Here is a 25,982-nt window from a genome sequence, read left to right as displayed (position 1 = left end):
TAACGAAAAAGCACTTTCGAATATACGCCGATTCGTACTTATTTATATTTAAAACATCGATAAGACTTTAAAACGAATTAAGCGCGCTAATGCTACGATCGGAAAAAAATTATAGTTTTATCGAGATAAGATAAATGTAATAAGATTCGTATGCAATTCGAAAGGTCGCGAACTTGTTACGAATAAAGTTATTAAAATTAATAATTAAAAAACCTTCGAAAACGTTATTAAAGTTAAAGGATTTTTAAGCTTTTGCTTTTACTTTCGCATTTAAGTTAAAAGATTCGAATATATTATTAACTTTTTTTATTAACTTTACGAAAAAAGATATAGATTAATAATAAATCGAAGCGGATTTAAAAGCTATGCGAATATTATAAGACGCTTTAACGACGGCTTCGGTTTTAATTAAGATCGATTACAAAGACTAAAATAAAGAAATAATAATAAGAACGGACGCTAGCTTAAAAAGATAAAAAATATATATCGGTTAACGCAAAACTACTTTTAATAAAGTGCAATCGACTTGATACGAGTCCGAAGCTTAAACGAAAGCAAAACGAAACTATAACGCTATTAAACGAAAGTGCCGTAAAGTATTTAAAGTTTTTAAAAAACTTAAGCTATAAATTATTAAAATACACTTTATCTTCGAGATTAATATTAAAGTGCTCGTTGCTTAGCTTCGACGAAGAGCTATTAATATACTTTCGGCTTTAATTATACGCTAGTTAACTTAAATTAATCTTTTCGATTTTAAAGTTCGATATATCTTTAATAAAGATTATGTCGCTATCGATGTATTATCGAAACGGCTATAATATTTTAATAATTTAAGCGACAAAAACGAAAATAAGTTCGATAATAGCTTGCTAGCCGACTTAAGACTTATTAAAGCTTAAAACGACTTTAAAGAACTTTCGGCGGATCTTTTAATAAATATTCGCTAATCTATTTTTAAAAATATATTTTAACGTTTAAAAGAAGCGGAAAATGCAAACTTAAACGAGTTTAACGACGATTACGATTATAAAAGCTTTTTAAATTTAATCGAATACTTTTCGAAATTAATTCGAATAACTATTTTTTTAATAACTTTGCAAAGATTTAAAAACTTTAATAAAGTAAAATGCCGTAAGTTTAAAAGAAAAGCTATTAAGTACGAAATAAACGATAAGAAATTTTAAAGACTTTCGACGAAAAGCTTTTTTTTTTAATTAATAATCGATAAATCTTCGATTAAAACGCATATTATTATAGTTTATTACGATAAAAATAATTATAAAAGCCGTAAATTAATTTATTATTATGTTTCTTAACGCTACTTTTAAAATAAATATTATACGAACGTTAAACGATTCGTTAAGACTTATAAAAAATGCTAGCATCGAGCAATTAATAAGCTCGAAGAACTATTGCATTTCATTCGATTTAATAACTTAATAAAACGTTAAGCTATCGATATTATTTATTTATTTGCACGCAATAGCAAAAGTTATTTAATTATTATTAAAGATAATATAAGTAGATAAGTCGAAGCGAAAGCGATTCGAACTCGAGACTCGTTTTTAATAGTTAAGTTTATTTAAAAAGATATTATTTATTATTATAAGATTTTCTTTTAATTAATAATCGACGGAAGTTCGGAGTTTAAAAAAGAAGTAATTGACTTGCTTAATAATTAAAAAATCAATCGAATCGTAGTCTTAGCGTATTACTTTTAAGCAAATAAAATAGTAGAACGCGGTCATAGATTAATTAAAAACGTATTAAGTAAGCTTAAAAGTATCGATTAGATTGCGTAATTGCTAGCCGTTTTATTCGCTAATCGCACTTCGATGTATACTTTTACCGGATTTACTTTTTTTTATATAATATACGGCAAAAAAGCAATGCTTTTAATTAAGACTCGAATTTAATTTTAAGCTACGTTATTTTAAAAGCTAGTAATTAATCGTATTAAGCTTATCGAGTTAAAAGCACGCTAGTTCCGGATGCGAAACGAAAACGCTACGAAAGTTATACTTAAGAAAACCCGCTGCTGTTAAAAAAGAAAAAATGCTTTTCATAATAAAAAGAACTTTTAAATCAAGCTTTTAAAAGTAAGTAACTTAATTTTTAAGCACGATTCGGTCCGTAAAGTAGATATGTTTAACGTTAAAAAGCTGGATTTTCGGTAGCTTAACTTTTATTAAATTTCGTTGATAAATATAAAAGGATATTATAAGTTAAAAGAGCTAAGAAAAGACAAAGCTTTATTAGATAAAACATTTGCTAACAATCGATTAAAGAAGTTTTACGTGCGATATACTTTCGAAGCGTTATTACTTCGCTTTAAGCTTTAAATAAAAAGATCTTTAAAACAGCTTTTATTAAATAAAGTAGTCGAGTCCGGTCTTTAAATCAAGCGCTTAGATAGATTTGTCATTCGATTACTTAGCTTTACGGAAGAGCAACGAAGTTAATACGCAAGAGTCTTTATAAGCAATGATAAAGAAGCAATTAAAAGTAATTAAGTTATAAAGGTATGATTATACGTAAAGAAAAAACGAGTTTGAATTTGATTTTTAATTTTTTTTTTATTTAAGTTTAGTTTTTTTTATTTTCTTTCTTTTTATATTCTTTTTATTTCTTTTTTTATATTAAAAAGCTTTACGTTATTATACTTATATGCTTTTGATCTATTATATACGAGTATATTATATATATAAAGCGGACCTTACTCGAAAGCTAATTAAAAAGAGCATACGAAAAATCTATTATATTAATTACTTAACAAGCTATTAACACGCGATAAAAACTTTTTTAACTTTATAACTTAAAGCTAAATAGAATAATGCGAAAGTTCTTCGCGGCACTTTAGCTATTGCTTTTATTTTTCGAAAACTCATCGATATTGCTACGGCTCGAACTTTTCGAAGAATTACGAGTGTTGCTACGGCTAAAACTTTTTAAAAAACCGCCGGCATTGCCGCGATTAAAAGCTTAGCGAGCACTTTAGCAGAGCTTTTTTGCAACAAAAGTAGTAAAAGTAAAAAGCGAGGACGAAGATAAACAAGACGAAGCTTTATTAGCAACTTATCGTAATTAGATCGAAAAAGAATTATAAAAAGCTCGTAATATACACTTACGCAGCTAAAAAAATTATTTAATAAAGTATTATTTCGATCTATTATAATTAAGATCTAACGCAGCAAGTCTAGCGAAGCTAGATCGGCGGTAGCAGCGGCGGTAAGTAAGCGTAACGCTAAGACGAGACTTAAGCTAGCTAAAAGACTTTTAGCATTAGCGGCGGCAAAAGAAGCAGTAGCGACACAGGCTCGAAAAGAAAAAGAAGTATTATTAACTCGAAAAGCAAGAGCGCGGCAAGTCTTAATAAAGAAGTTATTTGCAATTATGCTTAAACGAAAAACCTTATTAGCCGATTCAATTTTATTATTTATAACCGTTATTGCATCTATTAAAGTTATATCGGCATCGACGACTTTTGCGAAAAGCTATCGAATCGGAGTCAGAACGAGTATAAGATAAAAAGTAAAATAACTTACGAAGATGCAAGTTGACTTTATATTATAATAGCGCTTGCATTTAATAAAAGTGTAGGAAAAGAAGATGCACCGGTTCGTAGCATTATCGATAGTTCTGCTTGCGTAACTTACGTATTAAAAATAAATTAAGAATATAATAATTAATAAAGAGGTTAATAGATAATAATATTAAGAAAAAGATAAAAAGGTATAGGGTTAATATAAAAAGAGAGTTGATTGTTTATAGCAAGACCTCGAATATATACTACCGCTTTTGTTTTCTTTATTACGTTATCGCTTTAAGCTTCGCGCTATTATTAATTCGGTAATGCATTATTACTTAACCGCTTAAGCCGGCGCACGCTTATCTTGACGATAATACTAACGCTCGAGTTGATATTATTCTTGTAATTGAATAAAAGTGTTATAAAAGTGTAAAAGAGAGTTGGACTGAAAAGATTATCTTGCATTTTCGTTACTATTTTTATTTTCTTTATTATATTATATACGCCCTCGTATTAACACCGATCCGGCGATGCATCATTGAGTAGTATTTTAAAACCGTATTGCGATTATGCAATTCGGCTATATGCTCGTCTTGCAAACTTAACTTTACTACTTTGATAAAAAGTGATTCGAAAGCGAGTCTAATTCGAAAGGAAGACGTATATAATAGAGTTGAGGCTTTGTATTTGTTTTGTTTATGTATATAGTATTAATGCTAAGGACCTTTGTGACGTGAGTGCGCTGCATGCTTTAGCTTTGTTAAGCACGTAGTTAGGTTACGTGCAAGCTTTTATATAGACGAGTAATTAGTTCCTTTTTGAACTAGCACTATAACATACACAATACAATACACGTACTTACAAAACACATTCGAGTGTCTTTCGATCGTCTTTTTTTTCCTTTCTTATTCATTTACGATTCTATTATAGTTATATTTATATATATCTCTTGATTTAACGTTAAGTATATATCGGAGCTCTTCCCTTCCATAATAGTTATCTTAAGCTTTTAAACGACTATTAAAAATAAAGATAAAGATCGAAGTTATTTGTTCGTGTTTCGTTATTTTTTGTTTTGCGACGCGCTTATGCGTTGCAAAAGTCTTCGCCGTATCGATGTCTATAATATTAATTGCTTCCGAGCTTCGTGTTTAGCGTAATAGATATGCTAAAGTATTTGTATTGAAAGTACTGTTACTAGTAATAATAATAATAATAACGCTGCTTGCAAAAGCTGTAAAATTAAAGCATAAGATGTTATTACGTATATACTTTTTTTTTATAATTTTCAATTTTAATTCGTCGGAAAGCCGCGAGTTCTTTTTTTCGTAAGCTAAATCAGTTTGCTATCTTTTTTATACGAAATAGCAAAGCAGTTTTAATGCTCGGCTTTAAATAGACTATAGTAGTTCGCGCATTTCGTTAACGCTATGTAATCGTTGTAAGCTAAGCTATCGTACTAATCGATTCTTTAATTGTATTTATTGCAACGGAAGTATCGAGTATACTTAATAAGATTGCAATAGTTTTAATATCTTAAGTCGTGTTTCGTAATCTTATATTTTTTTTCAATTAGTTTAGCCGTGTCTTTTATATTAAAAAAGCGAAATAGCTTTACTTCTTTTAAAAAAGAAACGATTTGTTGAACGGTAATACGAGGCAAGAAGATGAGTAGAAAGATTTTTAATTCTTTTCTGATGAACTTAAAGAGTAGCCTTTTATTTATATATTTAAAGAGGTTTTGACACGTGATAGGTCTATCACTTAATTATATCCGACACTCTTACTTAAGACTTATTCAAATGAAAAAGACTCTTATTAAAGTTCATGAATAAGGCTCTTACTGAAAGTGGATCCGAAAAGAAAAACAAAAAGGATATGAAAGTGCCAGTTTTATAAAGAAAAGCAATAAAAAGGGCCGAAAAAACTTGATTATAAAAGAAAAAACCAAGAGACTAATTTAATAATTCTTTTAAGTCTTACTCTTTTAGCGTTATAAGCTAGCGCTTCAAGCGCTTTTTTGTTAAGATAATTTATTTGTAAATGCTAAAGTATCGATAAATCTTTCTTTAAAGCTCCAAAGACACTGCTCTTTTAGAATTTATAATATATTTATAAGCGCTTTTCAGTTGTAAGAAATATTATTAAGCAAAAAGAGCTACGAATTAATTAAAGCAAAAAATAATTAAATAGCTTGTATTTAAAAAACGTAAAGTTGAACTTCTTTTTTAACTTTCTTAACACGACGCTTTTTTTAACCTTTTCGTAGCAGAGAATTGCGTTATATCTCGAGTATTATACGCTAGCCTTACTTAAAAAAGCTTTTAAAATAATATTAATATTGAATCTTTTGATAATAGCGACGTTTTCTAACTTTAAATCCTTTGTTTTAGCTTTATTTAGTCCGTTTAAAGCTCTTTTAAAGACATTAATCTTTCGATCGACGATTAAAAGATTACTCGTTTTAGCTTCGATAAAGTCGATTAAGCGAAAGCGCTTAATTGACTTGAGCACAAAAAGATTCTTATCGTTAATAAAGTAAGTAGCGTCGCAATTATCGAAAAGAATGCTATTAAATAGCTAGTGCTTATTATCAGCCGTGCTATAAAAACCGTTAAAAACAAGATTATTAAGCGTGTTAAGGAGCTTAAAATCGATAATAATTATTAATACTTTTTTAAAGTATTTTGATTTATCGTTATTATTTAATTGTTTCTCTTTGTTTTTTAAAACGATTTTATCGATTTAAATTTATACTTAACTTTCTTTAATAATCTTTTTTCGGAGCGCTTTGTGTTGGATTGCTTTTAAGCGATTAGGAATATATATTCGTAAGGTCGTAACGGTCGTCAAAGTACTTGCTATTGCAAAACACTCGGTTGATAAAGTATCTTAATTTTGTCTGCTCTTTAAGGCTCAAAGGAGCTGACTCTTTTTATATGATTAAAAGGAATCACGTGCACTAGCTAGCTAATAGATTTACTAATCAAGTTGAGGGTCCCTTGACTGCTGACATGCTAAGCGAGGCATGCCAAGTGGCCCGTGAACCATGGTTCACGAGTGAGTTTCTTACTTACTACTATTACTATTATTATTAGCTAGTTAAAGTCGATATAAAGATACCGACACCGGCAATTTTCTTTTTAGCAAGCAATGCTTTGCTAATTATTATATCGACCGAAAAAAGAAGGAAGGTAATTAAACAACGGTAATCAAACAAAAGAAAAACAATCTCTTTTTTCCTTTTTTTATAGCGGCCTCTTTACTTATCTATCCACTTGCGCTTTTAAAGTATTAGTTAAAACTAGCTCTTGTAAAAAGGTATTAGCTCTGATTTTAGTTATAGCGTTAATAAGGTTGGATTTTCTTTCGATCTAGCGTACTTTAAAGAGCTCTCGCTTTTCGTATAACTCTCGAATAACTATAATATCGATTATAAAGCGCTTCTCTTTAATAGTCTTTAGCTTTACTATACACTCGTAAAGCGAGTACGAGTTAATGCATACTATTACAAAGAAATTAAGGATTCTTAATTGAGCCGTGATTTAAGCAAAAGTAATCGATATAGCAATAGCTATATCGATACTTAAAGATATAGCGTATAGCTTAAAAGCTAATACTATTTTTATCACTTTCTTACACTTCTATAACATTTAATAAAAGATGTTACCCGTTAAAGTGAACTCGTTTTCATTTACGTAAGCTTTATTACTAAAGATAGCTACGAAACCGATCTAAGAGTTAAAGTTAACGTTGTTAATAAACGCTTCGTTTACGAACACGAAGAGCTTCGCTATCTTTAAGTTTAAAAGCACGTAATAGATCCTTCGTATTAAGTGATCGATCAGCTATTAGATCACTTTATTAAAAGCTTTATAATCTTCGTCTTTCGGTTCTTAATATTAAGCAGCTATCGATAAAGCACAAAATGCTTTTAAGTAGTAAATAATAGCTAAATACGCTTCTCGAGCACGTTGCTTTAAGTACTCTTTAACCCGTATAGTTGAATCGAGCTTGATCACGGCAAGCTTTTCACTTTGCTCTTTTTAATTAACTAACACTCCGACTTCGTCTTTATTTAAAGATAGCTTGCATTTATTAAAAATCATCGGTTCAGCGTATATAAAGATCTTTATTTTTTTGCTTTTTAGCTTAAATTTAACTAGCTCTTTCTTTTCTTTTGCTTTTATAATTAAATTGATAATCATAAGAACATCATCCGTCTGCAAAGCAGCTATTTTTAGCTGATTTTTATTAGTTAATACAAAAAGGCAAAAGTCAAAGCTCGATTGCTTTATACCGAAGTTGTTTATAAAATGCTCGGAAAAACGCTTATACTAATGCGTCTTTGCTTCGAAGATGCCGTATAAAAAGCTAGTTATAAAAAACAAAGTGTTAAAAAGAAATCGATAAGTGATCTTTTTAAGTAGTCGTACGACGATTATCCGTATAAGCTTCGTGCTTAATTGAGTATAAGCTTGCGTAATATCTTTATTATAGACTTAACACTCGTAGTCTTTTATTAAAGAAAAGGCTAAAGCATAATAGAGTCTTTAGCCCGTTCGTTGCATTGTAAAAGACTCGATAAGTACTTTCGTCTTGCTTTTATCTTAAAAAGCTTAGACTATTATACGAGACTTCTCGTATAGCGTAAGTATTCTTTTACTTTTAATCTCGTTAATAAACTTAAATCCGAAGATCTTAGCGCTTTTAGCACGTAGATTAATGCTCGAGATCACTTAAAGAATGCTTTAAGCTATTAATCTAGCTAATTCCTTTGCTTTAGACTTTTGAAATAATGCTTTAAAGCTCTTGATAATCTTTTCGGCTCGCAGCTTAGTTAAGAGCTTATAGTCTCGGCGTTTTTTATCGATAATAAACACTTCGGAATCTTTAGTAAATAAAACGTAAGAATCGCTTTCTTTTTCGTCGAGCACGGTCGAGATACTAAAGTCGTACTTTTAATAAAGTATCTAGACTATTAGTATTATTAATCTTTAAGAATTAATAAGTTAAAAGTTCGAAAAAAAGCTATTTGCTAGTCTTATCGGACTTATCGGATTACGCGGCTTTAATAAAAGATTAAGCGAATATTAAGGTTTAAGCGAATTTCTCGATTCTAGCTCTTTTTCGCTTTCGCTTTAATCTTCTTTTACTTTTACTTTAAATACTTGCAACAACTCTTTTAGCAGCTTTTTAACTTTAAAATAATAAGGTTTTATTAAAGTTGATTTGAATTCCGTAAGCTTTAAATATGCTATTGTGCACGTATGCTTTTGTTTACTAAGCAATTGAAAAAGACCTTTCTACTTTTAGTTTTTTCGCTATACGAGCACTCGTAAACTAATAAAAAGGTTTAAAGTATACTTTATAATTAAGCCATTCCTTTTCTTAAGCGCGTCTTTAACTTGCTTTGCAGCGTAGCATTTTCGTACTTCTTTTATAGCTTTGTTAATAGCAGTAATACGCTTTTAAGTAAACGCGGCAAGTCGATCTTGCTCCGTTAGTTTCGGTAAAGTGCTAAAAACGAAAAGCGTAAGGACTAAGCTATTAAGTCTCGCCGTATCGTTAATAGCTTTAATAGCTATTTAAAGCCGATCTTCTTTTAAAGCTTTAAGAAGCTCTTTTATAACGATCTTAAAAGCGCGTCGCATAAAAACGTAATAGCGTTCTACTAGCCCGACGCTATGATAAGCTTTTATAAGCATCTGCTTTAAAATGCTGCTAATACTTTTAAAGTAGCTTCGGAACGTTATTAAATTAAAGTTGGTTTCGAAATCGTGCACGACGTTTATAAAAGGTCCGACGTAAGTGTTGACTTAACATCGATTGAAACTTTTAAGTAAGTGCTATACGGATATGCTTTTAAAAAAAGTAGCGGTTTGAAAATTAATAGAATCGCAAACGACGTATAATAAGTTCTTACCGTTAAAGTGCATTACGTTTACGTATACCGTGTTATTAAAGTCAGTATTATCTTTAAGCTTAATATTAAACCTTTTTAAAGAGCGTCCGAATACTTAGCAATAGTAGCAAAACTTTTAGATGTTATAAAGCAAGTCTCGTTTGAATTCGTGCTCGGCTTTTTTAAAAATAGCAGCAAATCGACTTATTAAAAAGTAGCTAAAACGCTTATAAATAATTTTTAATTGCTTTTTTATAAAATAGCAATAAACGGTTTCGCTTTCGGTACTATAATAAGTAGCAGCGTGCTCTTTACTTAATAGCATTTACACGTGCTTAAATATCTTTATTATTAATATTTCTTTCTTCTTTTAAATTAATACGTTCCGCAAGTTATTTAAAATCACTTTATGCTTATTTATGTTAGCTAATAAGAATAAAAAGGGTACGTCGCTTTTTATAACGTAAAACTCTACTTGACATAAAAAAATATCTAAAGTAACTGCTTTAATAAAAGTAGCAAAGCCGATCTCGTACTTGACGGACTTCTTTTTTACTTAAGATATATTTAATTAGACCTCGAAGTACTTCTTTTAAAGTGCTTTTAATTAAAGCAAGCTAGCGGTAAAGAAATTAGCTGCTCTGCTGTCAATCATAAGGCTTATGAATACGTTTTTAAAGTACTTAAAAGCTATATAAGTCTCTACTTTGTTCGCGAGCATACGCGGATCTTGCTCGAGCATCTTTTAAGTCTTTACTTAGCTAATAAAAACGTAAAATGCCGTTTAAATCTTTAGCTATTTATATACTTCGTTAGCGTTAAAAGTGCCGTAAGTAATTATAAAACCTTTCGATATATTAGCGTAGCTACTCGATTCGAGCGGCTCGTTTAATAAGCTTGCGATAAACTGATCGAATTCTTTTATAGATATAAGTACCAAGCTTTCAATCGATGTTACGTATTAAGAGAATTTGCTCTTCGTTACTTTTTTTGCGTCTTTAAAGCTTTAAAACTTAGCTATAAAAGCTTTGCGCTCGTCGGAAGTATAGTTAGTGCTTTAGCAACTTGGTTTTTTGCAAACAAAACACTTTTTTTCACTTTTAATAGCTTTAGCAGCTTTCTTATTTTCGAAGTATTAGCGGTTTTAAATAAAGCATTCGTATTCTTCGTTTAAATCGGAGTCAGCTTTTGAAGTGTTATATTAAAAGCAAGTGTGATCGTATAGCTCGCTAAAGCTCGCGTAAGCTTTAGCTTTAACGAAAGGTCGAAAGGTCTTAATTGCAAAAGCAATTGCTCGACGAATGTTAACAACTGCTGCGGTAAAAGTAAAAGCAAAGTTTATTCGTGCAATTATAATCTTTAGCACGTTTTTACAAACTGAATACAACTTATTAGCAAGACTTCGATCATCTTTTAAACTTAATCGTAAAGAGCTTTAAATGCTTTTAAGCTTTTTAACGAGCTTTTTAAAGCACTCGCTAAGCAAGGTCTTTAGATTCTTTTTTTTAATTAAATCTAACGAAATTTCTTTTTAACGGTCGTATTTCGCTTGCTGCCGGTAATTAATTTCGAAGTAGTCTTTTATTGCAATAGCGTTCGTTTTAAACGTAAAAAGCCGAGCTTTAATTACGTAGTTGTAATAAAAAGTAATAGCTTTTTTCGTAAGCATAATAAAGAACGCCGTTAAATAGTCGTCGGAGGTCAAGCCGTATCGACTTGCTTAATTAGTAAAAATATTTAATTAAGTTTTAAAGTTATCGTCGGGTCTCGAATACTTTAATTCTTTAAAAAAGCTTTTTATGAACAAAGCTAATTCTTTCGCTCTTAAATAAAAGTCTGCTGCTTTTAGCTCGAGGAAATCGTTTTTATTATCGTTAAAAGCGCTTAAAGTGCCGTACGCAAGTGTGCCGTACTTAATTAGTAATCGGATCGGAAAAAGGTTATCGATATAATTATCGATTATAAGTCTTACTTTTCTAAAGTCTTTAAAAAGCTTATTTCCGGATCCGAAGTCTTTTAAAAGTCCGTTTCCGAATCTTTTTAATAATTTAAAAAGCTCGTTTTTACTTCTTTCGTATTCGTGTCTTCGATTTCTTTATTAATCTCTTTCGTTCTTTTTTCGTCGGTTATCGTTAAGATCGCTAAAGCTATTTAAGTTATTAGCTAAGGCTCTAGCTTAATAATATCCGTACTTTTAAGCACGCTTTTAGCGATTTTCATACTTTTAATATCTTTCTTATCGATACGTAGCTTATTAAAAGATTTAAAAAGCTTATCGATACGTTCGAAGTTGCTAGATCTTTTCTTCGAGTTGCTGAAGTTAAGCACGGAAATCTGTACGTTGTCTTTAGTAAGAGCTGATTTTGTTTAAAATGCTTTTAAGTTTTAACGAGTCTTTTTTTAACGTATAACTCTCGTAGCTTCGAGTGTTGTTTAGTCCGATAATAGTCTTAAGACTTTTATTATCGTTGCTATTAAGCTTAAGCTTTTTAGAAAACTAAGTGTAACTCGTAAGAAAAAAGTTTAAAAGCCGCTAAAGTAATTTTAGCTTTTGTATAATTAGCGTATTGCGTAGCGATTAATAAATTAAAAGCGTCGAGTACGCTAAAGTGCTTCGTCGTAGCCTTTCGTTAGATTGTATAGCGTAAGTCCGTAATTCCGCTATTTGCTTTGCTATAGCTTTTATATTTCGTTTTATATCTTTCTTTTCTTTTAAAAATTCTTTTCGCAACTTTTAGATTTCTTTTTTTTCTTTTTTTTTATTTAAGATCTTGTAGTGCTTATTAGCACTAAGATCAGGAAGAGATTCTGTAGATTGAATAAAGCTTGGTATATTCTATTTAAAAAGCTCGTCAAAATCTATGTACATGTACTTAAGAGCTTTAATATGCTAAAAGCGCTATTAAGCGAGGTCATATAACATATTATATATAGCTTAAGTAAAACTATGCTTATTCCGTATAACACACTTTTTAAGTCAATAGCGTAGTTGTTAAGCTGCAAGCAAATAAAAAAGAAAAAAAATAAGTAATTAAGCTTTTTAAATTCGATGTAAACAAAAGAGATTGTTATCGCAATTTAAATAAACAAATAGCGGTTGATATTATTAATTAAGTGTTAGTTAAGAATGCAATTTCTTTTTAAGTCGGTCTTATCACGTAACGGAAGTCTTTAGCGCTGTCTTTGTCGCGTTGCTATATAAGTAAGAGCGCGTTCTTTTTTATTATAATAAACACTTAATTTCTATTTATCTATACAATGCCTTTTAAGCAAGTAACTTAGTCTAGTAGAATCGTTAAGCGCGGCCGAAGCCGTTTAAGAGTAAGTGCTTTTGATAGATTAATATATTTATGCTAACTATTAAAAGAATTCCTTTTTTGCTTTAGCTATTGCTATTGTTATAACTGCGGCGGCTGCGGCGGCTATACTACGCACTTTTACTTTCGAAGCTTCGCCCTTTCTTTTAAACTTTTTTATTAAGCGCTTGCTTATGCTAACGACCGTTAAAGCTTTAAAGTGTATTAAATGCATTAATAATAAGATTATATCAAAGTCTAATAAAGATTGCTATAATTGCGATACGAGCGTTATTCGCTGTCTTTAGTATACTAAAAGTAGCTATAGCAATTGCACTGCTGCTTTTACCGCTATTAATATTGCTTTCGATAATTTCGTAAGCGTTAAAGATAATAATACTATATAAAAAGTTCGCTAAAATCTTCGAGATGCTATGCGATAATAGCTCGCTTTAAATGCTGCTTTTTTAAAAAGTGTTGCTAGTAGTTCGAGCGGTTTAGCGAATAGAAGTAAAAGTTTTAAAAATAGTCTCGATAGCTTTATAAGTTTTGCTTTTGCTTTTAAGACTTTTAATTTAAATATAGCTTTTGTTAAATTGAATAGTCTTGTAATAGCGAACCGTGGTCCGGTGACGCGGAGCGCTTCGAGCATATCACTTTTTCGTAAGTTAAGCTTTTTAACTTACGAAATAATCTAATTTAAGCAGCTCTTTTTAATTAGAACTTCTTTTCGGACTTTATATAAAGACTTTAATCTGCTGCTATAATAGCCTTTGCGCTTGCGCTAGCCGCTTTTATTGCTTTCGTCGCTTTCGCTGCTTTCGTCGCTTTCGTAGCTACCGTCGCTTCCGTCGCATTTATTATCGTCGCTTTTTTTGCGTTAATCGTTGCGCTTGCCGCTTCCGCGGCGGCGTTCGCCGTTATTATAACTCTTGTAAAGCGCCGAGTTAAAGTAAAAAGATTGCTAAAAGCTCTAGTCGATCTTTTATTATAAGAAACGAAAAGTAAAAGCGTATAAGATAAAATAGAATAATAATTAAGATTGTTAAATAAATGTTTTTTTTTAAATTACGTGCAAATGAAAAAAAAAAAAATATAATAAGTGAATAGCATATGCGTGTTATTAAAGCTTTTCGATTAACGCGCGAGCGTTTTGTAAATTTAAAAGCTTGATAAAGCTCTTAAACTTTTGTCGAGTCAAGTTCTTTATAAGACCGTTAGCGTGCATTTTTTTAATAAAGAGATATTAAACTTAAAAGCTTTTTTTAAAGTGCTTTTAACGCAATTATATATTATAAATATCGACGTAGCGAAGCTTAATAAAAATACGCTTTTTTTTATTAGCTATAAGCTTGATTGTTTATTGATTATTATAATAGACTACATAAAGCGCCGCAAAACGAAAGTATAGCTCTTTGAAAAACCGTTAAAGCGCTATAATCTCTTTTATTATAAGGGCTATGTTAAAAAGCTCCGCTTTAATAGATAATATAATGATTGTATTTTACTTTAAAGCTTTTTAAAAGATCGTACTTTTAAATAAAAACATAATATACTTTTAAGAAAATCGCTTTATCTTTTCGTTATCGGCGTAAGAAACGTTAAAAGCTATTATTAGCTTTAATTTGCTGAACTAACTGTATTGAATACTTTTAAAGCGCGAGCTAAATAAATATCGCAAACACTAGTTTATAGCTCGGAAGTGCTCCGCGCTTAGATTAATACTAAAATAAAAGAATTAAAAAGCTATAAAAGCTATATTTAAGCGTAGTATAATCGTTATATATAATACGGATTTAACTTTTTTTTAATATTCTTTCACTTGCTTTCGCGAAGCTATCTTTTTATTTTTAATTAAGTTATAAAACGGTAATAAAGTTGCTAAGCAACGTTCGTCCGTAAGTTCGAATTTTTTAATTATTTTTTTAATATAAGCGTCGTGCATAAGCGTTAGCGTTCTTTGCTAACGGTCTCGAGCGACTTTTATATTAAGAAACTATTTAATATCTTTTATCGCTTCGATCTTATACGCTTTATTAAAACCGTTAATAATCTCTTACGCTTTAAAAAGATTAAAGTGATAATATATAAGTTGAATATCGTTTACGTAAAACGCTATAAAGACCGTTTTGTTTAGATTCGTAAAAATATACGATTCTTTACTAAGTAGTATAAGCTTTAATTTGTCGAGTGTGCTTGTAAAATCGAAATATTATAAAGCTAGCGAGTCTTTAAGTTTATATAAAGCTTTATCGACTTTTACGAGCATACTTTTTTACTTAAAACCGTTAAAAAGATAACACGTGATTAAAACGTTATCCGTATGTTTTATAACGTTAATAAAAGCGTTAACGATATCGAATTGTTTTACTTTTAAATTAAATTCAGTTATTATAGCTATTATGATCTTAAAAGATCTAGCTATTAGCGTAACCGCGTAAGTTAAATAAATAATAGATTCGTTTTAAAAGTTACTTTTAATAATAATCTTCGATTTAAACTTTACGATCTTTCCGAACGAATTAATCTTGTATATAAACACTTACTTAAAAGGTATAAGTTTTAATTTAGCTTCGCTTTCGAGAATTACTTTTTAATAGTTTCTTTTCTTTAGATTATTCAGCTTTATAAAAGCTCCGTCTTTAAACTCTTTGTTATATAAGTGTCGTTATAACTCTTTTTAATAAGTAAAAGGTTTTAAATGTTTTCGTTCTTACGAGTTAAGCTGTTTTAATAATAGCTTAAACGAAGTAATAGCTATTATAATAGCGTGTAATGTCTCGTAATCTTTGCTATCTTCGCGCATAAGTTCGCTATTAGTTTAAAAAGTCGATATAAAATTTAAAACGCGCGAATAGCGGTTCGAATCAGCGCGAGAGTTATTTAAAAGAAGCTTACTAACACTTGCGTATATCTTCGCGCGTTTTCTAGTACGGTTACTAATAAATAAATGCTTTTTATTAAAGTCGGAATCTTATTTAAAGTGTTTATAGTTTAATTTCTTATTATTAATGCTTGCTTTAAAAAAGTTTAAAAGCTCTTTTTTAATTATTCGGTTTAAATCTCCGTTAATTATTAACGTAAAAGCTTTCGTTAGTCGGCTTATAGCTTGGCCTTCCGAGCTCCGGCTTTAAATAATAATTTAAAGGTATGATATGCGCGCTCTTTTATTAAAGCTAGGTTTTTGCTCGTTTACGGTGCTCTTTTTTGCTTTTAGCAGTCTTAGGGCACTTTCGCTTTTGTTTTTAATTAAAAAGCTAGCGAGACGTTTAACGATATAGTTCGAATCGTTAAAATCTATTAGATCGTCTCGTAAAGCAGTTGCTTTTAATATAAACGTATTTATAAGGTCTTTAATTAAAGTTAAAGCTCTTAACGTTTATGCATCGCTCGGATTAAATGAAGTCGCATTTCTTAAGCTTTGATTAGATCTTTTTAAATCAACTTTTATAAGGTCTAACGGCTAGTTATCTTTTATATCAATTGCATTCGTCTCTTTTAAGCGATCTTTTGCAACGTTTTTTATATTAAATAAAGCGTTTTTTGTTTGATTAAAGTCTTTAATATCTTTTAGTTTAATAACGATGCTTTTAATCTCGCTAATCGATTGGCCGATTGATTTTTTCTCGTTTTTAAGATAAAATTAAGTTTTATCGAACGTTACGTTGCGTATGATAATCACTTTATAAAGCATAAGAATATAGACTTTATATATATTAAAAGTTATATATTTAATTAAGTAGTTTATATATCCTTTTAGTTTGACTTTAAAAGCTCTTTTATTGCGAAGAGCTTTTCGGTTTTTAATTATTAAGTACGCACGAGCGTTATACGCAATTAAACCGTTATAATTTAATCTTAAGTCGGTGTCGATTCGTATAAAGATCGCTAGATCGTATTATTTAAAATATTATTTAAATTAAAGCTATAGCATTTTATTCGGACTTTTTATAAAGCTCTTCGCTCTCGGTGTTATGTTATAAAAGTAGATAGCGGCTAGTATAGTTTCAGGCTAAAGCTTTTTTAAAAGCTTTGCTTTTACTTTTATTTTAATAGACCGTTCTATCACTTTTCTTTTAGCCTTTTCGGCTCTTTTATTAAATTCGTAATTAAAAGATAATAAAAGCTTTAACTCGATTTTAATCTTTTTCGCTTATTTTTAATATTCGATAAAGTCGATAACGTTAATTGCGATTATCGAAGAATCGTTATTATAACGTATAATAGCTATTGAAAGACCGTATTTGCGTTTCGTTTATGCTTTAAATTCTTTTAGCACTTTTATAACCGTCAATTGCAATTTGTCTTTTAATATAAAGTCGAATAGCTTTTTATTATATTTATTTTTAATTATTAATAATTATTTGCTTTTGTTAAAACCGTTAAGAAAGTCGAATAGATCTTAAGCGATCTTGTAGAATAGCTTAGCTGCTTTATTGTTTAACGTACGGCGAGATATGATTTGTTAAGCGTGCGTAATAGCATATGCTTTATATTTAATTTTAATAATTCTTTTAAGTCTTACTCTTTTAGTATTATAAGCTAGCGCTTCGAGCGCTTTTTTGCTTAAATGACTTGTTCGTAAATGCTAAAGTACCGATGAATCTTCTTTTAAAGCTCGGAAGATATTATTCTTTTAGAATTTATAGCGTATTTACAAGCGCTTTTAAGTTATAAAAAATATTATTAAGCAAAAGGAGTTACGAATCAATTAAAGTAAAGAATAATTAAATAGCTTGTATTTAAAAAACGTAAGGTTGAACTTTTTTTTTAACTTTTTTAATACGACGCTCTTTTTAATTTCTTCGTAACGAAAAGTTGCGTTATATCTCGAGTATTATACGCTAGCTTTGCTTAAAAGAGCTTTCGAGATGATATTAATATTAAACTTTTTAACGATAACGACGTTTTCTAATTTCAAATCTTTCGTTTTAACTTTATTTAATCCGTTTAAAGCTCTTTTAAAGACTTTAATACTTCGCTCGACGATTAAAAGACTATTTATTTTAGCTTTGATAAAGTCGGTTAAGCAAAAGCGTTGAATTGACTTTGGCTTTAAAAGATTCTTATCGTTAATAAAGTGAATAGCGCCGCAATTATCGAGAAAAGTGCTATTAAATAGCTAGTGCTTACTATTAGCCGTGCTATAAAAACCGTTAAGAATAAGATTATCGAGCGTGTTAAAGAGCTTAAGATCGATGATAGTTGTTAATACTTTTTTAAAGTATTTTGATTTATCGTTATCATTCGATTGCTTCTTTTTGCTTTTTAAAACGATTTTATCGACTTAAATCTATGCTTAACTTTTTTTCGTAATCTTTTTTCGAAGCGTTTTAAACTTAAGTTTTTAAAGCTTTTTTTTTATAACGACGATATTATCTCGGTTCGACTTTACGAATTTACTTTCGTTAAGACCGTTAAAGCAATAGCGAAAGATCTTGCACTTGATTGCGTTTTAATAATAGTTTTTTTTTTTAAAGCACGAGCACTTAAAACCTTTAGCAAGTCTTTTAAAGTTATCGGAGCGTTTATTAGATTGCTTAAAAGCAATATCGTTAGCTTTATTACTTTTAAAGGTACTACGAGTAATTTGATCTTCGAAAGTAACGAATACGTTAAAAAAGTTAAAGTTCGGATTGCTAGTCTTCTTTTCGACTTAGCTTTTGTATTAGTTAAGGTAATCGTAAAAGGTGCGCTTTTAAAGCAATAACAGCTCGTCGTTTCGAATGACTTTTGCAAGCTTTAGCGACGCTTAAGTTGATAATTATTTTTCGTTAATAGCTTTTAAGAATGCTTTTATCGCGAGTATACTCGTCGTTTCGTAAAAGTTATTTATTTTCGCTAACTTATAGATAGCTCGGTGTTTTTTAATTTATATTATTAAAAAAACGCTTTTTTGCTTAACTGCTTATAAAGATTTGTTATAATCTTGTATTATCGACAGCTTGAAGCTCGAGTCGGATAGACGGCATATTTCTTAAAGCTTCTTTATTAAGAATTAAATAAAAGTGTTGTCTTCTTTTAAAGCCGTTAAGATCGCTTCCTCGAGAATAAAGCTTTTAACTGTTTTTTTAATTTAATCTATGATTTGATTGCTTTTATTATTTAAGACTTTTTAATTGTTTATAACGAAGTTGTATTCTTTTATATTATCGTTATACGCTTTTTAAACGTTTTCGAACTTAACGTCTTTTAGCTTTAAAAGTCTGTTAAGATCGTTTGCAAGAGCTTTTAAGTACAATTCTTTTTAAGCTTTTCGTTAGCGGTCTTACTTTTAAAACTATTCGTTATTAAGCTCCGTTATTATTTTTATAATAGACTTCGTTTTTAGTCTGATCTGCTCGATAAAAAGAGCAAGTTCTTTTACGCTAATACAAAGAGATGCGTATTGTTTTATATTAAAGCGCTTAATAAAGTATTTGTAATTCGTAATTTATCTTAAAAAGTCGCTACGACTTATAAAGTTCGTTTTGTTAATTAAAAAGACCTCTTTTACTTTGTCGTCCATTATTATAGCAATTGACTTTGTGATTAGAGCTTTTAAAAATTGGTTAGAGTTCTTAAGGGTAATAAGTGTTAATTGTAAAGAATAAATATAATTGAAAAAAAACAGATTGCAAAATAAAAGTTATAGCAAAGTAGCGTTAAAGTGACTTATAGAATCCGCTCTCGATTAATTCGAAGGTTATCAAAGACTAATTGAATAGCTCGTAAGTGCGAATATAGCTCTTAATTATAATGCTTATTAGCATTAAGATCAAAAGGAGATTTTATAAATTGAATAAAGCTTAGTATATTCTATTTAAGAAGCTCGTCAAGATTTATATACATGTACTTAAGAGCTCTAGTATGCTAAGGGCGCTATTAAGCGAGGTCACATGACATGTCACATATAGCTTGGGTGGAACTATGCCTGTTCCGCATAACAGATCTCTTTTTTCTTTTTTTTTAAGCTTCGCGGAAGTAAAAGAAGTTGAAATATAATATCTTTATCGTCCGTAAAGTTTTCAGCGGTCCATTTTAAATCGAAGCTTAAAAGTGTTGCTTGTTGCTCTTTTATTTCTTTGTAAGTCTATTAGTACTGCTGCTCGTCGTTTAAAAGCTTGATTATCTTATTAACGTAGCTCTTTTGCTTTAAGAAGCATTATACGCTTTTAAACAACAAGTGTTCTTTAAAGCTAATAAAAGTAGCAAACTTAAAGCTTCGTTTCGTATTATCTTTCGTTATCGTGAAGCTCGTTTAATCTTAGCGTAAGAAAGCGTGTCGAAACAAGCTTTATAAGTCGTAATCCTTTAGCTTTCTATACTTCGCATTTAAAAAGTCTTTTATTATTGCTCGGGCCGTAATTTCATTATCTAGCCTTGCGTATAATAGCTCGTTTAAGTTAAATGAGATGCTCGACATTTCGTCGTCTAGTCCTTTCGAAAAGCTTAAAAGTCTTAAGTATAATAGTCCTTTTAGCTGAATAGCTAAAGGTTCCGTAAGTAATAAAGAGATTCGAAAAGTATAATACCTTACTGCTTTTTATTAGCTAAACTCTTTACTTAAAGGTTTAATTGCTCGATCGGCTATAATTGTTGTTTGCTCGTACGTAGATCGATCTTGTTAGTTAGGTTTGCTATATATAGCAAGCGCGGCTTTATAGCTTTGAAAGTTATATAAAAGTGACTTGGTTCGGAATCACTCTTCCGTAAGAATAAAGAAAATCGATAGTATAAGAAGCGATTTGATACGGAATCGCTTTTTTATTATAAAAAGAAAAAGGTATCGTATTAAAAAGTATCTTCGCTATAAAGTCTTAGCTTCTTTATGATTGATCACTTAATAGTAAATCAACTACTGATTAATGTTAAATTGCTTTTAAGCGATTAAGAATATATATTCGTAAAGTCGTAACGGTCGTTAAAGTACTTGCTATTGCAAAACACTTGGTTAATAAAGTATCTCAATTCTGTCTGCTTTTTAAGGCTCAAAAGAGCTGATTCCTTTTATATAATTAAAAGGAATCACGTGCACTAGCTAGCTAATAGGTTTACTAATCAAGTTGAGGGTCCTTTGACTGCTAACATGCTAAGCGAAGCATGCCAAGTGGCCCGTGAACCATGGTTCACGGGTGAGTTCCCCACCTACTACTACTACTACTACTACTAGCTAGCTAAGGTCGATATAAAGATACCGACACTTTGAACTTAAGCTTTTAAAGCTTCTTTTTTATAACGACGATTTTATTTCGTATTAGCTTTTAAAATCCACTTTCGTTAAGACTATTAAAGCAGTAACGAAATACCTTGCATTTAATTGCATCTTAATAATATATTTTCTTTTTAAGACATAAGCACTTAAAGCTTTTAGCAAGTCTTTTATTAAAGCTATCAAAGCGTTTACCGGACTATTTTAAAGTAGTATCGTTAGCTTTATCACTTTCGAAAGTGCTACGAATAGTTTAATTTTCGAAAGTAAAGAATATATTAAAAAAGTTAGAATTCGGATTGCTAGTCTTTTCGTTAACTTAGCTTTCGTATTAATTAAGATAATCGTAAAAAGTTCGCTTTTAAAGCTTTAATAGCTCGTCGTTTCGAATAACTTTTACGAGCTTTAACGACGCTTAAGTTAATAACTATTTTTCGCTAATAGCTTTTAAAAATGCTTTTATTGCGAGTATGCTCGTCGTTTTATAAAAGTCGTTTACCTTCGCTAAATTATAAATAACTCGATGTTCTTTAATTTAAACCGCAAAAGAAACGCTCTTTTGTTCAATTACTTGCAAAGATTTATTATAATCTCGTGCTATCGATAGCTTAAAGCTCGAGTCGAATAAACAGTATATTTTTTAAAGCTTTTTTATTAAGAATTAAATAAAAGTGTTATTCGCTTTTATAACCGTTAACATCGCTTCTTTAAGAATAAAGCTCTTAAGCGTCTATTTAATTTAATCTATGATTTGATTGCTCTTGCTACTTAAAATCTTTTAGTTAACGATTGCGAAGTTATATTCTTTTATGTTATCGTTATACGCTTTTCGAACGTCTTCGAACTTAGCGTCGCGTAGTCGTCGAAGTCTATTAAGATCGTTTACAAAAGCTCTTATGTGTTATTCATCTTAAGTTTAGCGCTCGCGTTTTCAATTCTAATAAAAGTCGTTATTAAGCTTTATTATTATCTTTATAGCAAACTTCGTTTTCGGTTTAATCTGCTCCATAAAAAGAACAAGTTCTTTTATACTAATACAAAGAGCTGCGTATTATTTTATATTAAAGCACTTAATAAAGTATTTGTAATTCGTAATCTATCTTAAGTAATCGCTACGACTTATAAAATTCGTTTTGTTTATTATAAGAACCTTTTTTATTTTATTATCTATTATTATAGCAATTGATTTTATGATTAAAGCTTTCGAAAATTAATTAAAGTTTTTAAAAGTAGTAAGTGTTAATTAAAAAGAATAAATATAATTGAAAAAGATAGATTGCAAAAAGAAAAATTGTAAAGTAGCGTAAAAATAACTTATGAAATCCGCTTTTAATAAATTCGAAAGTTGTTAAAGATTAACTGAATAGCTCGTGAGTGCGAATATAGCTCTTAACTATAATGCTTACTAACATTAAGATCAAAAAGAGATTCTGCGGATTGAATAAAGCTTAATATATTCTATTTAAAAAGCTCGTCAAGATCTATATACATATACTTAAGAGCTCTAGTGTGTTAAAAGCGCTACTAAGCGAGGTCACATAACATGTCATATATAGCTTGGGTAGAACCTTAGGTATGCTTGTTCCGCACAACATAAAGCGAAAATAAAAAGTAAGAAATTAAAACAGTTAAGAAAGATCGTAAGCCGCGAAAAGAAAAGACCGATAGATTACAGCGATTTGGCGGCAAAATTCGAGATAACTATCAACTTCTTAAAGCTTTTTTAGCTTTTATTAAAAGTATTTAAACAATTTCGAAAGTTATTTATAAAAAAAATATAAAAAAAAATTCGCAAACGATATTAACAGCCGAAAGCTAAGCCAACTTTAAATCGATACTATCTTAGATCTGCTTTTATATACACTTTAACGAAAAAGTTTAAAAAGTAGTATTATATATACGTACGAAAATAAAAAAGAAAATATTTAAGATAGAATTGCTTATAAAAATAATTGCGATAGATTAAAAGTTTAATATCGTACTAATGTTTTTTAGCTTTACGAAAAAACTAAACTTAAAGTTTAAATTACTAGCATTAGCAAACTACGAAAGAGTTAGCTTTAGTATAGCAGACAAAAAAGTTTACGACTTAATAAAATTTATTACGATCGAAATAAAAGTAAAAAAAATATAAAAACAAGTCGATGTTTTCGTTAAAAAAGACGCAAGAATAAAAGATATAAAATTAAGCTTGCTATTAAGTTTAACGTAAATGCATATAATAAAGGTTAAGTTAAAGATTCGAGCTAAAAAGCTTATAACCGATAACAACGTATTAAGAGAAAAGCAAGTGGTAATCTAATGCTCTTTCTTCGGATTATTAAAAAAGATTAACTTGATCTTATAGCTTAAAAAAGAATCTAAAAAGTCTTTCGACAACTTAATAATAAAGTTCGAACTATTAAAATCAAATCTTTTTATTATAAATATAAAATATAAATCAAACTTAAACAATTTAAACGATTCGAAAGACTCGAAAACTAAATCACTTAAGCCGCTTTAACGATAACGTAAAACTATTACGCTTGCTTCGTTGAATTTCAATATATAATTGTATTTGCGATAGAATTTAATTATCACTAATAGCTTTTTTTTATATGTTTTATATTAGCGTTGTGTTTTCGTTAGAGTAAAGCTACCAGGGCAAAGGACCAAGTTCTTTGTAATGTCACCAACGGGCTAATTACTCGATTTATAAGAATCTTAATATATTTAAATCAAAATCATAAAATAAAAAATAATAAAGATAAAATAAATATAAAAGTATTATTATACGAGAAATGATTTAATATTTTATTATAAAAAGAGACCTTTTGAAACCTTTTTTTTTTATCGTAAAGACTTCAGGGCTTTTTGCGAATTACTTTTACTTAATAATTTAATATAAAGGGGGGACCGCCTTAAACCCCCCTTTTTACTAAAGAAACCTCAGACCCTTTTGCGAATTACTTATATTTAATAATTTATTATAAGGAGAAGACCTTATTAAACCCTTCTTTCAACCAAAAAGGCTCGGGACCTTTTCGCGAATCATATTATTATTATTATTATTATTATTATTATTATTATTATTATTATTATTATTATTATTATTATTATTATTATGATTATTATTATTATTATTATTATTATTATTATTATTATTAAAGAGCGCTAAAGGCTTATAAACAAGGTTTATAAGTAAAAAAAAAGAACGAGAAAAGTAAGAAAATATAAAAGAATATAAAAAGGAAAGGAAAGAAGTAGCTTGGCGTACGTAAGAATAGGCTTAAAAGACCTAGCGTATCGTTATAAATTTTTTTTTTTTTTTTCGTTTTAAGAAAAAAAAGTATACGTATATTTCCAAAAAAGTATCTTTTATACTTATTAAACTATTACCATTAGACTACTAAGGTTTTGTTTATTTTATTACTAGATAACTTGCAAACAATATTAGTATATATATATTAAGCTTGAATTTTTCGATAAGCTCGATTTTTTTTTGGTTTTATTATATATCGCAATTTTTGATATACGCTTTTATTAGCCTTAATAATAGCTTAATTAAAAAAAGTGGCCCGTGCACTTCTATACAAATGACGCGTCTTAATTAAAAAAAAAAGTTTATATTCGCGTATTTATATAACGCGTCGACGCGCCGCGATACGTATAAGCTCGATTTTTTTGGTTTTGTTATATCTCGCAATTTTTTATATACGGCTTTATTAGCTTTAATAATAGCTCAATTAAAAAAAGAAAAAGTGGCCCGTGCACTTCTATACAAATGACGCGTCTTGATAAGAAAAAATTTCTATATACGCGTATTTATATAACGCGTCGACGCGTCGACGCGCCGCGATACGTATTACGGAAAAAAATTCTAGCGCCGGAATTACTTTAATCCCCTTTCTTTCTTTAATTTTTCCGGAAAAAGTTCAATAGATTAACATAAAATAAAAGTCTTAGCACGCTCACAAATCCTAGCAGATCCGTATAGAAAATCTCACGTGATTGGATGACTAATCACCACCAAAACTACTGGAATTTATCTTGGGTCACCGTTGGTAATAATAAAGTTTTAAAGACTAGCTTATTTTTCGCAATACTTAAAAGACAAGACGCTTTTTAAGATTAATTTAAATTATTGAAAATTAATGTCGGTATATCCATATCGACCTTAGCTAGTAGTAGTAGTAGTAGTTGGGGAGTTCACCCGTGAACCAGGGTTCACGGGCCACTTGGCATGCCTCGCTTAGCATGTCAGCAGTCAAAGGACCCCAACTTGATAAGTAAACCTATTAACTAGCTAGTGCACGTGATTCCTTTTAATCATATAAAAGGAATCAGCTTCCTTGAGCCTTAAAAAGCAGACAGAATTCAGATACTTTATTAATCGAGTGTTTTGCAATTGCAAGTACTTTGACGACTTTACGAAGTTACGAATATATTCTTAATCGCTTAAAAGCAATCTAATATTGATTAGTAGTTGATTTACTACTAAGTGATCAATCATAGAGAAGCTAAGAATACTTTATAACGAAGATACCTTTCATTACGATACTTTTCTTTTATAACGGAAGAGCGATTCCGTACCAAGTCGCTTGCTTATACTACCGATTTTTTTTATTCTTATAGAAAAGTGATTCCGAACCAAGTCATTTTTAAAACAACAACCTTCAACGCTATAAAAGCCGCGCTTGCTATATATAGCAAACCTAATTAACAAGATCGATTTACGTACGAGCAGACAGCAATTATAGCCGATCGAGCAACTAGACTTTCGAGTAAAGAGTCCAGCTGACAAAAAGCAAGGTATTATATTTCTCGAGTCTTATTACCACTTACGGAACCCTTAGCTATTCAGCTAAAAAGACTATTATACTTAAGACTTTTAAGCCTTTCGGAAAGACTAAACGACGAGATGTCGAGCATCTTATTTGATTTAAACGAGCTATTATACGCAAAGCTCGATAATAAGATCACGGCTCGAGCAATAGTAAAGGACTTCTTAAATGCAAAGTGCAAAAGACTAAAGGATTACAACTTATAAAGCTTATTCCGGCACGCGTTTTTACGCTA

This window comes from Drepanopeziza brunnea (genome assembly GCF_022702325.1).
Source record: "Drepanopeziza brunnea f. sp. 'multigermtubi' strain 214-2 chromosome Unknown ctg14, whole genome shotgun sequence".
In the NCBI taxonomy this organism is placed as follows: domain Eukaryota; kingdom Fungi; phylum Ascomycota; class Leotiomycetes; order Helotiales; family Drepanopezizaceae; genus Drepanopeziza; species Drepanopeziza brunnea.
This window is presented reverse-complemented; position numbering follows the sequence as displayed.